The sequence below is a fragment of the Diaphorina citri genome, unplaced genomic scaffold, assembly GCF_000475195.1.
Source record: "Diaphorina citri unplaced genomic scaffold, Diaci psyllid genome assembly version 1.1 scaffold1651, whole genome shotgun sequence".
Classification (NCBI taxonomy): domain Eukaryota; kingdom Metazoa; phylum Arthropoda; class Insecta; order Hemiptera; family Psyllidae; genus Diaphorina; species Diaphorina citri.
In genome coordinates this window covers 85611-101694 of record NW_007379077.1, presented here as the reverse complement: position 1 = coordinate 101694, position 16084 = coordinate 85611, and the positions used below count along the sequence as shown (strand labels likewise).

The 16084-nt window shown below is 39.6% G+C and overlaps 1 long non-coding RNA gene across 1 annotated transcript; it reads right to left on the bottom strand.

The window, feature by feature from the left end:
* Positions 1-3412: 3412 nt before the first annotated feature.
* Positions 3413-3850, bottom strand: LOC113470530. Its single transcript, XR_003393561.1, has 2 exons — positions 3709-3850; positions 3413-3466 (listed from the first exon to the last, which is right to left on the bottom strand). It is a non-coding gene; the product is annotated as an uncharacterized LOC113470530 (long non-coding RNA).
* Positions 3851-16084: the final 12234 nt, after the last annotated feature.

Below are 16084 nucleotides of genomic sequence, written 5' to 3'. Positions count from 1 at the left end.
ACCGCCAGTACCATTCTGGGAACAGAAAAAAGGAGAAACAGGGTTTTAGAATAGAATAGAATATACCCTGTTTATACTGCCAGAATGAGACTGAAAAATCCCTTTACTCCCGCAGTCTAAACAAGGTCTTATGTATTTGGTACAAAACAGGTGTAGATTTTATAAAATAATAAAAAAAACCTTGCTTAAAAAACTTAGTTTTAGTACTTGGTTTTGTTTCCGTGTCCATGAGATAGGCACCTATCTCATGGTGTTGGAAGGATTAGGGGTTTAAAACCACCTTGAACGCCTTGAAACTACATAGTATAAACCCAGCTATCTATAGACGTCCAAAAATATTCTACCTCTTCAGTCTTTAGCTGTCATTTAAATGCGGATTCCCAGCATCCCAGCCCAAGTTTGCTTGAGAGGTAGCGCGTCTGCCTTGTAAGCGCTCAATCGCGTATGTGCTCATGTCTGTCTGTTACGCTGATAGACCTGTTTATGTTCTGTTTTCGCGAGAAAACGGCTCGACCGATTTTGATGAAATTTTCAGTGGGGTTGTTAAGAAGAGTACTGAGGGTGACAAAGGCTACTTAAAATTGTCACATTCCATCCTGATTCAAAATGGCGGAGCTTCAAAGTCAAGCCTCTTACTCCGCGCTCGGATCAGCCACTGGTGTTATCTATACGAAAGTATTTATTGGTGCTTCATAGAGACTCACCCAGTTTAGGATTGACAGCGGAGTGAGACTTCGCATTACCAACTCGGCTACGGAACGGAGTTTCATATGTATGTCAATGGTATTTTTAATGTTATCTCTAAACAAAAATATCTATCGAGAAATCCACCATTATTGTTACATACTCGTAATATCATGACAAAAGTGATGTATTAAAAGTAAAAATGCTAACATCATTGATTTTTTTAGTAATTTTGTCACTTAGATTAGATAAACTTGACCATTGTACGATGCAATATCATACATTCTATCAGTGCAATAGTCCTAAACTAAAAGGACGAGGCACATAAGGGATCAAGAAGAGACCGCCTTAACATAATTCTATTCTATTCTAAGGTGAGGCCCGCATGGCCACCATAGGCCAGTTCGAGGCCGTACAAACCATGGTAGGGGCCAAGTTCGACTTCAAGAGAGAGCAGCTCAGGCTAGGCCGCGTCAAAGAGTTGATTAGGAAGAAGGAAAGGCAACTAAAGATGTCCGAGTGTACGTTAGCCTCAATCAGTTCGAGGCCGTACAAACCATGGTAGGGGCCAAGTTCGACTTCAAGAGAGAGCAGCTCAGGCTAGGCCGCGTCAAAGAGTTGATTAGCAAGAAGGAAAGGCAACTAAAGATGTCCGAGTGTACGTTAGCCTCAATAAAACAGCTTAATGAGAGCCTGAAAGAAACTGACCTGAGGATGAACAACCATGCTAAATTTGTTCAGAGGTAAGGAGCACTGACTTTGTCTAGCCAGAGGACGTTAAACAGAGCTAGCGTCTGCCTGTGTGAACAACCATGCTAAATTTGTTCAGAGGTAAGGAGCACTGACTTTGTCTAGCTAGAGGACGTTAAACAGAGAGTAGACTAGCGTCTGCCTGTGGGACTATAAACAGGGAGAGGAACAGCTAACCCTAACCAGCCTAGCTAGCTGACAGTTCTTCAGAAACTGACCTGAGGATGAACAACCATGCTAAATTTGTTCAGAGGTAAGGAGCACTGACTTTGTCTAGCCAGAGGACGTTAAACAGAGAGTAGACTAGCGTCTGGTTGTAGGACTATAAACAGGGAGAGGAACAGCTAACCCTAACCAGCCTAGCTAGCTGGCAGTTCATCGAAGGGTTCTCTCTGCTTTTAAGAATAAGCACAAGTCCTCCCGTGAGATAGACATGGATGTAAACGAATGTGCCTTGAAGTAAGGCGCAAGCGGTTCAAAGGTACAATCTTAAAAAAAAAGAGGTAAGGACACTACCTCGGTGGTGTAATGGTCAAGATGCTCACCTGGTAAACAGGAGGGCGTGGGTTCAATCCCAGCCGAGGTATGGAATTTTATAGCAGCGCAGCTTTATAGAAAAAGTTGAGGAAACAAAGACCAACATAAAGGTATCTTGAAACTATGCTGTCTTGTTGGGTAACTCTATATTTAGAGCAGTTTGTTAAATACATTGTTTTAGACAGCTAATAGGTACCTAATTACTTCCATTAGAGGCAGCATGAGACAGAAGACGTAAAATTCTTTCCATTTACAGGACAAGATGCGAGGAGCTGCAACTCAAGCAAAACGAAATCAGAAACTACCGAATGCCCGAGATTATCAAACGAAAAACGCGAACCATCCTGCCTTGCTCATCGAAATCTCGGAAATCCATCGGACCGAATGCCCGAGATTATCAAACGAAAAACGCGAACCATCCTGCCTTGCTCATCGAAATCTCGGAAATCCATCGGACGACTCCAAAGTAGACTCCAAAGTAAACCCAAAAGTAAAAACGCCAAGTGTGTCCGGTTCCACTGTGTTCACCATGAGCCAAGTCGGAAATCACGACCCCAGAGGCATAGATCCCAACGTAGCAAAACTAACAGAACTAGAAGGTTAGTATTTATATTTTTTAAATATGTATTTAATAGGATACCTAATAAAGAAAGTCGTGTGATAATTATACCAGATTTTTTACTTTCCTTATCCTATAGGAAACAGTTTTTAATGCCAAAACACGTTTTGAGGTCCCTAGAGCCTAAATCCAAAGTTTCAGCCATTGGCAAATTTTCGATGGTCAGTTTTTAGTGCCAAAACACGTTTTGAGGTCCCTAGAGCCTAAATCCAAAGTTTCAGCCATTTTTCCGTGTCTGGTCAGATTTTAGTGCCAAAACACGTTTTGAGGTCCCTAGAGCCTAAATACAAAGTTTCAGCCATTGGTCCGTGTGTGTGTCTGTCTGTAAACAAAATATCTCGAGAACGGTAAAAGCTAGAGACTTGAAATTTGGCATACAGCTGTCAAATGTGACAAGGATGCGACACGAAACTTTTAATTAAGATCGGTGCAATGCTTGGCGGCATTTCGGCCGCTTTTTGGCGGTTTTAGGTGTAATTCAATAATATCTCGGGAACGATATGAGCTAGAGACTTGAAATTTGGTATATAGTCGACAATTGACACAAGAATGTAACACAAAACTTTTTTTTGACCGCTTTTTGGCGGTTTTCAGCAATACTGACTAAACAATTAAAGATACTGTAAAAGTTACTATAGAACGTAAAAATTAGCATCATTCAATAGGATAAGGAAAGTCGGGTGATGTTCACACCAGATTTTTTTTCCGTAGCAATGCAACAAAACTGCTACATTAGACGCTTTTGGTCTATGTCGTAGCGGTTACGCCAGTTAGCATAGCGGTTGATGAGAACTATGACAATGAAGAAGGCAAGAATGATGTTGACAACGAGTGAGGATGAGATGATGATCATTGTGATGAGTTTTGATATTTGACCTGGGGGAGAAATAGAAACATAGGTAATATGATTGAATTAAGTTTAAAAGATTGGCCCATTTTTGAAAAGGAAGAAAAAAGGTCTAGGTAGTAAGTACCCAAGTTTCTTCTCGGTAAGAAGGTTGGCAATCATGTTGGCAGTAAGTACTTACTAATTAAAAAGAATCATAATAAAATTACTTAGGTACTCAATAGGTATAGAATCTTTCAACTACTTTTTGGTATGTGACATACCTACTTACCTAAGTACTTGTTCACAAAAAAACTCTGCATACACTGTAATTCAAAAAGCTTCCTTTCATTTGCTGTTTACACTAGCCGTGGACAGTCTGTTGGATTTCACTTTCTTTTCGGCATCTTGTTGCATTTTCTCTAACTTTTCCAGGGTGAGTGACCTCAAAGGCATAAGCTTGGGTTTGCAAAGAATGAGATCAATGTTTTCTTTTTCGTACAAAAGTCCGGATTTGGGTATAAAGAAGTAGCAAAGAGAACCCTTTGGAAAACTGCCAGCTAGCTAGGCTGGTCAGGGCGTCAGGGTTAGCTGTTCTCTTCCCTGTCATAGTCCCGCAGCTAGACACTACTCTCCGTTTAACGTCTCCCAGCCAGACTAGCGCAAGGCTGGTTAGGGTTAGCTGTTCTCCTCCCTGTTTATAGTCACACACCCAGACGCTGGTCTACTTTCCAAGTCCCCTAGCCAGACATTGTCCTAGTGCAAGTAACGTACCTACGCCACTACCAGGCTTGGGTTCTGGAAGGATTTCTTCTAGGTGAATTTTCAAGTGCAAGGACGTTAGGACCGTCAGGAGGTCACTACAGACTTGTGACCTCTTGGCCAACCGGAAGGAAATAGCCCGACTGACCGACTCTCGCGCGGGTCCCACATTAAATTTCACCTAGAGTCTAGATTGTCTAGAACACATACGAATTGGTTTTAATAGGCTACTTTTACAGGTAGTAAAGACCTATAATTTGTTCCATTGGATCAGTAGGTATTAAGAAGCCTAATTTTTTGTCCATTTGTTCAAGGCCTAGGATTTAGTGGGACTTTAGAGATTGTCCATACTACCAAGGAAACTGGAAACACACAAAGACAATAATACAAAATTTGGTACAAAGGAAATAAAAAACACTCAGAAAATATCTATTGAGATAAAATAAGAGGATAATGTGAAATAATTAATAATCCTCAAGAGCAAACCTCAACGCAAAATAGACATCATAAAATCTTTTATAATTTATTCTGAGATGCATCTTTGGCAAACATTATTGAATGATCTCAGCAGAATTTTTCCTTGAAATACAGGGTGTTTTTTTTATTTTAGAAGTTTGATAATGGGAACTGTAACTTCCAAGGTCTTATCATCTCAAAAGAAAAGAGAGAAGGAAGGCAGGATAGGAGAAAGTTTCAGCCATTGGTCCGTGTGTCTGTCTGTAAACAAAATATCTCGAGAACGGTAAAAGCTAGAGACTTGAAATTTGGCATGCAGCTGTCAAATGTGACAAGGATGCGACACGAAACTTTTAATTAAGATCGGTGCAATGCTTGGAGGCATTTCGGCCGCTTTTTGGCGGTTTTAGGTGTAATTCAATAATATCTCGGGAACGATATGAGCTAGAGACTTGAAATTTGGTATATAGTCCACAATTGACACAAGAATGTAACTTAAGATAGGTGCTGCGGTTGGCGGTATTTTGACCGCTTTTTGGCGGTTTTCAGCTATACTGACTAAACAATAAATTAAAGACACTGTAAAAGTTAATATAGAACGTAAAAATTAGCATCATTAAATAGGATAAGGAAAGTCGTGTGATGTTCGCACCAGAATTTTTTTTTTCCTAGCAATGCAACAAAACTGCTACATTAGACGCTTTTGGTCTGTGTCGTAGCATGCCCATCCCGTAGTATGCCTCTCATCAGATGGGCGAGAAGAGGCACACTACTTTCCATTTAGGTGCTGGGTCAACACGAGAAAATAACTCGTTCAAATATTTGCAATCGAAAAACGAGTAGGTACAAATTTTCGTCGATGGTGGAGATAGAGCCCGGAGACCTTCTGCATGGCAAGCAAGCGCGTTATGTTTTTTAGTTATGAGGTTTCTGAAATGAACTTTTTACTTCATCTTATCTTCACATCAATATTATTACAACAGGTCATGGTCGCACAGAAGGCGCTACAAGCAAGGCAATTTCCCCGAGTGGATTCAAAAACGGATTGCCAAGTCGAAGAAACCCATCGATCCGGTTGCCCGCAAAAAGAAACTGCTCAAAAAGATAGCCATTCTGACGGAAAGGGTATACGAAAATCAGGACCGACATGACATGCGGATTGAAAGGGCTGATGGACATTTGGCACACAAGGAGCGAGAGGATAGGAAGGCAATTAGGAAACACTACAGACAAGAGGTAAGCCTCGGTGGCGTAATGGTCAAGGCGCTCGCCTGGTAAACAGGAGGGCGTGGGTTTGATCCCAGCCGAGGCATGAAATTTTTTCTCGTTTATTTGAGATATTGATCATATAATAATGGAGCTATAAGGGTTAGGTGGTAGAGAACGCCTCCGGCGGTAACCTCATCTAGTGATTACCTTTCACTCAAGATTCTATTATTGTTAAAATAATAGAATAGAATTATTACCTTCCACTCAAGATTCTATTATTGTTAAAATAATAGAATAGAATACCCTGTTTATACTGCCAGCATAGGACTGAAAAGTTCCCTCTACCTTGTAGTATAATAGACCTTCAGTAGTCAACTTAGTTAGCTTGAAGATAGCGTGCCTGCCTTGTAAGTGGTAGGTCGCGGGTTCAGTACTCTATTAATCTTCTTATTTATTATTATTATTTCCAACAGCTGAAAAAACTCCGCAACTCAAAAGAGTACAAGGCGTACCGGACTGCGCGCGACAAATTCAAAGACGCCTGGGTGCTCATGTGTTCCATGACCGAGGTGCGCGACATGGACACGATCACGGCCCTCCAACAACGTCTCCTATCCGGCCCGATCCGGCACTTCTTCGAGCGCTGGAACGTGGCCCTTAACTTCGCCGGACACAAGTGTCCGCGCCCGCCAAACCGAGATCATATCATTTCGCTTGCCCAAGAGGCGGAATGTAAGATATTCTCGCTCATATCCACATGCGGGCTGTCACGCACGCCTATCGCCGGCGTAAAGTTCTCCCACCCGCATGACCTGTACATGTGCGAACTGTTCGAAAGCAAATACGAGGAATTCGATCACGCCCTCAACACGCTTGAAGACAAGCGCGTCAGGGACATGCTTGTGGTCGCGCCGCCACGCATGGAAGGGCAAGGCCTGTTCGATTTGGCGCGCCGACTCCGCAAGAGAGCGGACCTGCATTACTTCTACCGTAAGAACTGGTGGGCGAGGTACATGGGCAGGCACCACCCTAACTACGTAATAAATAACTAAGCCATACACTTGATTTTTTTATATCTAATTGGATGCTTCTGTACATAACAAACATGCTACTCAGATTCTAGTTATATTACTATACCCACTGATAAAAAAACTCATTTTTGATGGATTCCATAAAAAAGGCGCAGGATAGCGTCTCTTGGATGCACAGTGGTCAATGCATTTGCCTCATAATCTGCAACACTCGCTTTGAATTCCAGCCAAGACTTGATGCAAGCGGTACAGTTGAGGTAAGTTCACTTTCATGTATTTTACATCAATATCAACTTCATTATGTTGTGGCACCACCCGTGGGAGAGACAGTGGTTCTTGATGCAAGCGGTACAGTTGAGGTAAGTTCACTTTCATGTATTTTACATCAATATCAATTTCATTATGTTGTTGTTGTTGTTGTAGCAGCTTTAGCTTTCGCCGAATGGTGTTGGCAGAGTAAAGAAAAAATATCTTTAATAGAATATTTCGCCTTTTCCCGTGTTCAATGAGACTGAAAAATCCCTTTACTCCCGCAGTCTAAACAAAGTCTCATGTATTTGGTACAAAAGAGGTGTAAATTTTATAAAATAATAAAAAAACCTTGCTTAAATAAATAAATAAATAAAAACAACTTAGTTTTAGTACTTGGTTTTGCATTCCGTGTCTGTGAGATAGGCACCTATCTCATGGTGTTGGAAGGATTGGGGGTTTAAAACCCCCTTGAACGCCTTGAAACTACTGGAAACCTTGAAACTACATCGTATAAACACAGCTATCTATAGACGTCCAAAAATATTCTACTTCTTCAGTCTTTAGCTGTCATTTAAATGCGGATTCCCAGCATCTCAGCCCAAGTTTGCTTGAGAGGTAGCGCGTCTGCCTTGTAAGCGCTCAACCGGGTATGTGCTTAGTCTGTCTGTTACGCTGATAGACCTGTTTATGTTCTCTTTTCGCGAGAAAACGGCTCGACCGATTTTGATGAAATTTTCGGTGGTTGTTAGGAAGAGTACTGAGGGTGACAAAGGCTACTTAAAATTGTCACATTCCATCCTGATTCAAAATGGCGGAGCTTCAAGGTCAAGCCTCTTACTCCGCGCTCGGATCAGCCACTGGTGTTATCTATACGAAAGTATTTATCGGTGCTTCATAGGCCCGTAGTATGTCCCTCATCAGATGGGCGAGAAGAGACACAATACTTCCCATTTAGGTGCTGGGTCAACACGAGAACACCAGAGAAGTAACCCGTTGAAATATTTGCAATCGAAATACGAGTGCAATTTTTTGTCAGTTTTCATTTTCATCGATGGTGGGCATCGAACCCGGGAATAATACTAAATACATACCAACAGTCCATACATATCCTTCAACTGTTCAGCCTGGGCTCGCGGTAGCTTCTTGCCCGGAGTACCAGAGGTCGCGGGTCGATCCCCGCCTCGAGACAAATAAGTTGCCACATCCGAGACATGAATCTGGACCTCGTTCAGACCCATATCGAGAGGTCGGATAGAATAAGCAACGCTGGTGTCGTCGGGTGACCGGTCATGTGGTGATAGAGTGAACACTGTTTGGTCTCTGGAGAGGGGAGAAAATAAATAAATGTCTTTCTTTGTGTTACTATATCACAACTTTGGTGCTTACTGCAGCATTGTAGGATTTTTCCAAATACATAGGTATATCGCAATAATCCAGCTCCCGTTTACCTACCATGCTGGCACCGGTCGCTATGCGTATTTATATGTCATAGCTACTCATTTTCCTCACGAGGCTGAGTGAGCCCGCAACAGCCAGTCACGGGATCAATCATTTGCATGATACAAATTTCTTGACACCGCCGGGAATCGAACCCGGGTCTCCCGCGTGCATGGCGAGCGCAGTGACCACTACGCCATGGGAGCTGACTCATTGTTTTGTATATTTATTATATATCTTTGTAAATGTAAATACCTATTCCAAATAAAAAAAGAGTTTGATAATAATAATAACATAGATTCACCTCTTCGACTATCGATCGACAGGGTTAAATAAGGAATCGAACCCGGGTCTCCCGCGTGCATGGCGAGCGCAGTGACCACTACGCCATGGGAGCTGACTCATTGTTTTGTATATTTATTGTATATCTTTGTAAATGTAAATACCTATTCCAAATAAAAAAAGAGTTTGATAATAATAATAACAACATAGATTCACCTCTTAGACTATCGATCGACAGGGTTAAATGTTAAATAATTGTGGACACAGCTATATAATATCATCCTCCTTGAAGGAGTGGGTATCACACTAGACCTGCACACTGGAAGTCCCAGGTTCGAATACCGGCAAAATCACGAACCCGGGTCTCCCGCGTGCATGGCGAGCGCAGTGACCACTACGCCATGGGAGCTGACTCACTGTTTTGTATATTTATTGTATATCTTTGTAAATGTAAATACCTATTCCAAATAAAAAAAAGAGTTTGATAATAATAATAACATAGATTCACCTCTTAGATTGACTATTGATCGACAGGGTTAAATAAGTGTGGACACAGCTATATAATATCATCCTCCTTTAAGGAGTGGGTATCACACTAGACCTGCACACTGGAAGTCCCAGGTTCGAATACCGGCAAAATCGAAGTTTTATTTTAGCTTTTTCATTATTGAATAACTAGTCAGTAGTGACCAGTTTTTCAGCTCTGTGCTTAGAATCCTTAGAATACAAAGTCCACTCAGCCTTGTGAAGACATTACTAGAGAAAAGAGATTGTGTAAAGTGTAGATAAGTTACCTGCCACATAATTCAAAGGCTGCACACAGGTCATGAAGACATTACTAGAGAAAAGAGATTGTGTAAAGTGTAGATAAATTACCTGCCACATAATTCAAAGGCTGCACACAGGTCACATTTGTCTCAGCCTTGTGAAGACATTACTAGAGAAAAGAGATTGTGTAAAGTGTAGATAAATTACCTGCCACATAATTCAAAGGCTGCACACAGGACTGAATCGAACCCGGGTCTCCCGCGTGCATGGCGAGCGCAGTGACCACTACGCCATGGGAGCTGACTCATTGTTTTGTATATTTATTGTAAATGTAAATACCTATTCCAAATAAAAAAAGAGTTTGATAATAATAATAACATAGATTCTCCTATTTGATTGGCCATCAATCGACAGGGTTAAATAAGTGTGGACACAGTTATATAATATCATCCTCCTTGAAGGAGTGGGTATCACACTAGACCTGCACACTGGAAGTCCCAGGTTCGAATACCAGCAAAATCGAAGTTTTATTTTAGTTTTTCATTATTGAATAACTAGTCAGTAGTGACCAGTTTTTCAGCTCTGTGCTTAGAATCCTTAGAATACAAAGTTATGCCCGAGATTATCAAACGAAAAACGCGAACCATCCTGCCTTGCTCATCGAAATCTCGGAAATCCATCGGACGACTCCAAAGTAAACTCCAAAGTAAACCCAAAAGTAAAAACGCCAAGTGTGTCCGGTTCCACTGTGTTCACCATGAGCCAAGTCGGAAATTACGACCCCAGAGGCATAGATCCCAACGTAGCAAAACTAACAGAACTAGAAGGTAGTATTCATATTTTTTAAATATGTATTTAATAGGATAATAGGATACCTAAAGAAAGTCGTGTGATAATTATACCAGATTTTTTACTTTCCTTATCCTAAAGGAAACAGTTTTTAATGCCAAAACACGTTTTGAGGTCCCTAGAGCCTAAATCCAAAGTTTCAGCCATTGGCAAATTTTCGATGGTCAGTTTTTAGTGCCAAAACACGTTTTGAGGTCCCTAGAGCCTAAATCCAAAGTTTCAGCCATTTTTCCGTGTAAATTTTCGATGGTCAGTTTTTAGTGCCAAAACACGTTTTGAGGTCCCTAGAGCCTAAATACAAAGTTTCAGCCATTGATCCGTGTGTCTGTCTGTAAACAAAATATCTCGAGAACGGTAAAAGCTAGAGATTGAAGACATTACTAGAGAAAAGAGATTGTGTAAAGTGTAGATAAATTACCTGCCACATAATTCAAAGGCTGCACACAGGTCACATTTGATGTTCCATTATTCTGAGTGGTACACTGCCGATACACTGTAGACGTTATGTCCAGAGGGAGAATGAATATAATAAGGAACGAGAAGTACCAGGACACCACCACGGCAATTGTCACCACTATGTTCTGGTTACGCCAGTTAGCATAGCGGTTGATGAGAACTATGACAATGAAGAAGGCAAGAATGATGTTGACAACAAGTGAGGATGAGATGATGATCATTGTGATGAGTTTTGATATTTGACCTGGGGGAGAAATAGAAACATAGGTAATAAAATTGAATTAAATTTAAAAGATTGGCCCATTTTTGAAAAGGAAGAAAAAAGGTTTAGGTAGTAAGTACCCAAGTTTCTTTTTGGTAAGAAAGTTGGCAATCATGTTGGCAGTAAGTACTTACTAAAAATAATGATAACAATATTACTTAAAAAGAATCATAATAAAATTACTTAGGTACTCAATAGGTATAGAATCTTTCAACTACTTTTTGGTATGTGACATACTTACCTACTTGTTCACAAAAAAACTCTGCATACACTGTAATTCAAAAAGCTTTCCTTTCATTTGCTGTTCACACTAGCCGTGGACAGTCTGTTGGATTTCACTTTCTTTTCGGCATCTTGTTGCATTTTCTCCAACTTTTCCAGGGTGAGTGACCTCAAAGGCATCAGCTTGGGTTTGCAAAGAATGAGATCAATGTTTTCTTTTTCGTACAAAAGTCCGGATTTGGGTATAAAGAAGCCTAACCGTGGACAGTCTGTTGGATTTCACTTTCTTTTCGGCATCTTGTTGCATTTTCTCCAACTTTTCCAGGGTGAGTGACCTCAAAGGCATGAGCTTGGGTTTGCAAAGAATGAGATCAATGTTTTCTTTTTCGTACAAAAGTCCGGATTTGGGTATAAAGAAGCCTTCAAAGGGTTCTCTCTGCTTTTAAGAATAAGCACAAGTCCTCCCGTGAGATAGACATGGATGTAAACGAATGTGCCTTGAAGTAAAGTATCCTCTTGTTTACTTTTGTAGTTCAATACTTCACCGCTAGAGTTTTGACGATCGTGTAAACGGTCCTTGGAACTCATTCGGGTCTGTTCGGCCGTTTCCGTTTGCACATGTGTTTTTGTGTTTTGTTTATTTTTTGTTGATTTTTTTTTCCGTTCATTTGATCTCCACATGTCCCAGGGTGACATTCGTGGTGTTGTTTCGAATATTTTTTTTGAAAAAATATTTTTTTTTATTCCTTTTAAGTTTTAATTAATTAATTAAAAATGTCTAGCTATTTTTTTGTGTTTTCTATTATCTTCATTTTGCCGTACTCATCCAAAAGCTGGGGTAAGTGAACTCTCAATTTAAATCTAATGGCCCGGTAATTTTTTTCTCAACAAATTTCGTACGTAAAGTAGAAAAGTAACAGCCATCCGTATTATCTCTGTAGTCACGTACGCACTCAACGTCCCTTTAATTCTCGTAATTAAACACTTTTTCTGAATTATTTTATCATGTTTTTGATTATTCTTGGGGATATCGAACTGGTCTATGCTTTTCTAATGTTATGATTGAAAACTTGATCTAATTTTCATGCACATCCAAAGTTAATATTACACCAAAAATCAGCAAGCTAGGTAGTAACCTTTAATTCTCGTAATGAAACTTTTTCTGAATTATTTTGTCATGTTTGATTATTCTTGGGGATATCGAATTGGTTTATGCTTTTCTAATGCTATTATTGAAAACTTCATCCAAAGTTAATATTACACCAAAAATCAGCAAGCTAGGTAGTAGGTACACGAACGTTCACCTAGGTATCACCTATCTTATGTAATTTTGCACTTAAAATTGCCGGTTTTTACCCTGTTTTTGATGTTTATTCGTCTCATATAGTATTGATTATCATTTCATGATACTTGATGATGAACATACTTATCTCTGTAGTCACGTACGCACTCAACGTCCCTTTAATTCTCGTAATGAAACACTTTTTCTGAATTATTTTATCATGTTTTTGATTATTCTTGGGGATATCGAATTGGTCTATGCTTTTTTAATATTATTATTGAAAACTTGATCTAATTTTCATTCACATCCAAAGTTAATCTTCTTCTTCTAATAATACACCAAAAATCAGCAAGCTAGGTAGTAGGTACACGAACGTTCACCTATCGTAATTTTGCACTTAAAATTGCCGGTTTTTACCCTGTTTTTGATGTTTATTCGTCTCATATAGTATTGATTATCATTTCATGATTACTTGATGATGAACATACATTGTTAGTTTGTTACATTCACAATATGAGTGTGGACTTTATTGTCAATCAATACTGCACCTGGGTTTAAAGCAGAACCCTATTAGGGAGTACCTACCTATCTATTTCTCCATGAAATTAACTACAACCTGTACTTAGCTATTTATATTCAAGTCAGATTCTGATAGGGTTTTACCAGAAAAGTGGTTTTTATTTTTAATATCGATTAGGTACCTACCTAATCAAATCCTGCTTAGAATGGTATGTTGGGGACTTTGTATTTTATTGGAAAATTTCAAGTAGGTATCTCTAAAAAAAGTCCCTCCCAAACTAGTCATGTCCTTACTTCAGTAGAGTATTAATATTAGGTACCTAAGTGACCACAGAATCAACCAGATTTTTTTTGTCTCGCAGACCTAGGCAGATTATCTTCCCTAAATTGATAACACTATGGGCTGGGCTCTGGGCTCATCTACTAACAGTTAACTCAGTTAAGATTGTCTCTGTCTCTGGCCATTTGCTCTGACAGACCCTTTGGAATAGGTGAGATGACCCTTTGACATGGCTTTTGAGTAAGCAGGTGAAATTATTCTGCCTGAATGTATGATGAACTGTGCAAAGATCACATGATGTTCTGATGGTTTTATGATGAGGTGGGGTCCCATTAAGACAATGAGAGAGCTCTTTGTAATCCCAACAGAAAAAAATACAAAGGTTTGTCTTTCACAGGCAAAAATAAAAAAAAAGTCCATGTTCCAGGAAAAAAATGTCAATTTCACACTTTGCAAAAAAGTTATGATGAAATACAGGGGCTATTCTGCCTGAATGTATGATGAACTGTGCAAAGATCACATGATGTTCTGATGGTTTTATGATGAGGTGGGGTCCCATTAAGCATTAAAACAATAAGAGAGCTCTTTGTAATCCCAACAGAAAAAATTACAAAGGTTTGTCTTTCACAGGCAAAAATAAAAAAAAAGTCCATGTTCCAGGAGAAAAAATGTCAATTTCACACTTTGCAAAAAGTTATGATGAAATACAGAGGGAAAACTTCAAAAACCATTAAGTATAATGCTGTTATAATACCTATCAAAACTTTGCAAAGTAGGTATGAAGTGCAGAGGTGTAAAGTTGCTTTCAGGAAGACACACCAGGTCTTTTTGGGCAGCCTTGAACAATCTTTTTACAGAGAGCCTAAATTCTCTCAATATACAAACTTGCTCAGCTACAAGGAGATTTGGTTCTCCACCCAGCGATGACACCATCGAGATCAATGGCTACGTTGCAGATCTTCGTCAAGAGCTGAGAGAAATTCACGATCAGACCAGAGACAAGACAAGTTACATTCACAGGCCGCCTCAAATTGTCTCTTGAAAATACACCACGCCATCTGTCCGTCGAACACAGGAAGTTTCATTCTGGCTGGGTTAGCGCGCTCGGGTATAACAGTCGATAAAGATGAGGGGGGATGCTGCACAACTTGTCCAATAACTTGTCTAGTAATATTATTACTCATTTCGGCCAACTTGTCCTCGAAACTCCGGACACGATCGTCCACACTCTCCACCTTGTCCTCCATCCCCTTAAAACGATTTTCCAGCACATGCATATCCCCCTTGACCTTGTCCACTTCAACCTGAAACATGCTTATCTGAGCCTGAACGCTACTTTGTAACTCAATTCCAGCACATGCATATCCCCCTTGACCTTGTCCACTTCAACCTGAAACATGCTTATCTGGGCCTGAACGCTACTCTGCAACTCAAGGACACGGTTACTAGTTGCCTATGTGTAAGAAAACATAATTCTGGGACAAATTTCCACATCACTGTATTAAAATGTCTCTCCTGAAAAGTAGCGAAAATCACATAATAGGCTGTTCTTCTTGGGAACGATTCAATTATTAAAAATTGAATTTTCACACAGCATATGCTCCCATAGGTGATGACATCATAATTCATGACTCCTGCTTCATTTGTTTGTGTGCAAGCATTTCTGTGCATTTTGACGTGAAATCCGATGTCACAACTCTTTGAACTTTTTCATTAGAACGTCAATTATTAAAAATTGAATTTTCGACATTTAAAGTTACTTTTTCTGAGTTTTGCTGGCTATAGTCATTATTTATTAGAGACATATTATGCAAATGTTTCTGAGTGATAAATTGTCAAGTTCATTAGGAGAGAGAGACTCTTGATTACAAATTAACGATAATGTGTTTGGTGTAATCAATGTGTAATAATTGAATCGTTCCCAAGAAGAACGGCCTATGTGAAAATTTTCGATTTTTTTTTCTTTTTTAATCGGGGCCTATATGATCTCCTTGTTTCAATGCACTAATCGGTTTTGGGGTGAGAAAATCGTTTTCGACATTTAAAGTTACTTTTTCTGAGTTTTGCTGGCTATAGTCATTATTTATTAGAGACATATTATGCAAATGTTTCTGAGTTTTCTGTCTTAACGCGAAACTTCTGGATATTATCACTGTCACTTACCAAAGGAGTTTCTGACAAGTTCTGTTCAGACCAGGATTTGCCAACTTGGAGAATAACACCTAGCTCACAGTTCAACACCTATTCAAAGAACTCACCTTCGTTTTTCGCTAGTAAGCTTTTGATTGGTGAAATAAAGAAGAAATCGTAGAAAGCTCAAGTACCGCAAAAGCTTGTAGAAAGTTCGACTTCAAAAAAAAAAAATAAAAAATGAGAGATTGTGGATTTTGAAGTAGAACTTGAAGATTTTGAAGTATCCTCTTGTTTACTTTTGTAGTTCAATACTTCACCGCTAGAGTTTTGACGATCGTGTAAACGGTCCTTGGAACTCGGTCCGTTCGGCCGTTTCCGTTTGCACATGTGTTTTTGTGTTTTGTTTATTTTTTGTTGATTTTTTTTTTTTTTTTCTTTTTTTTTTTTTTTTGTTTTCCACTTGTCCCC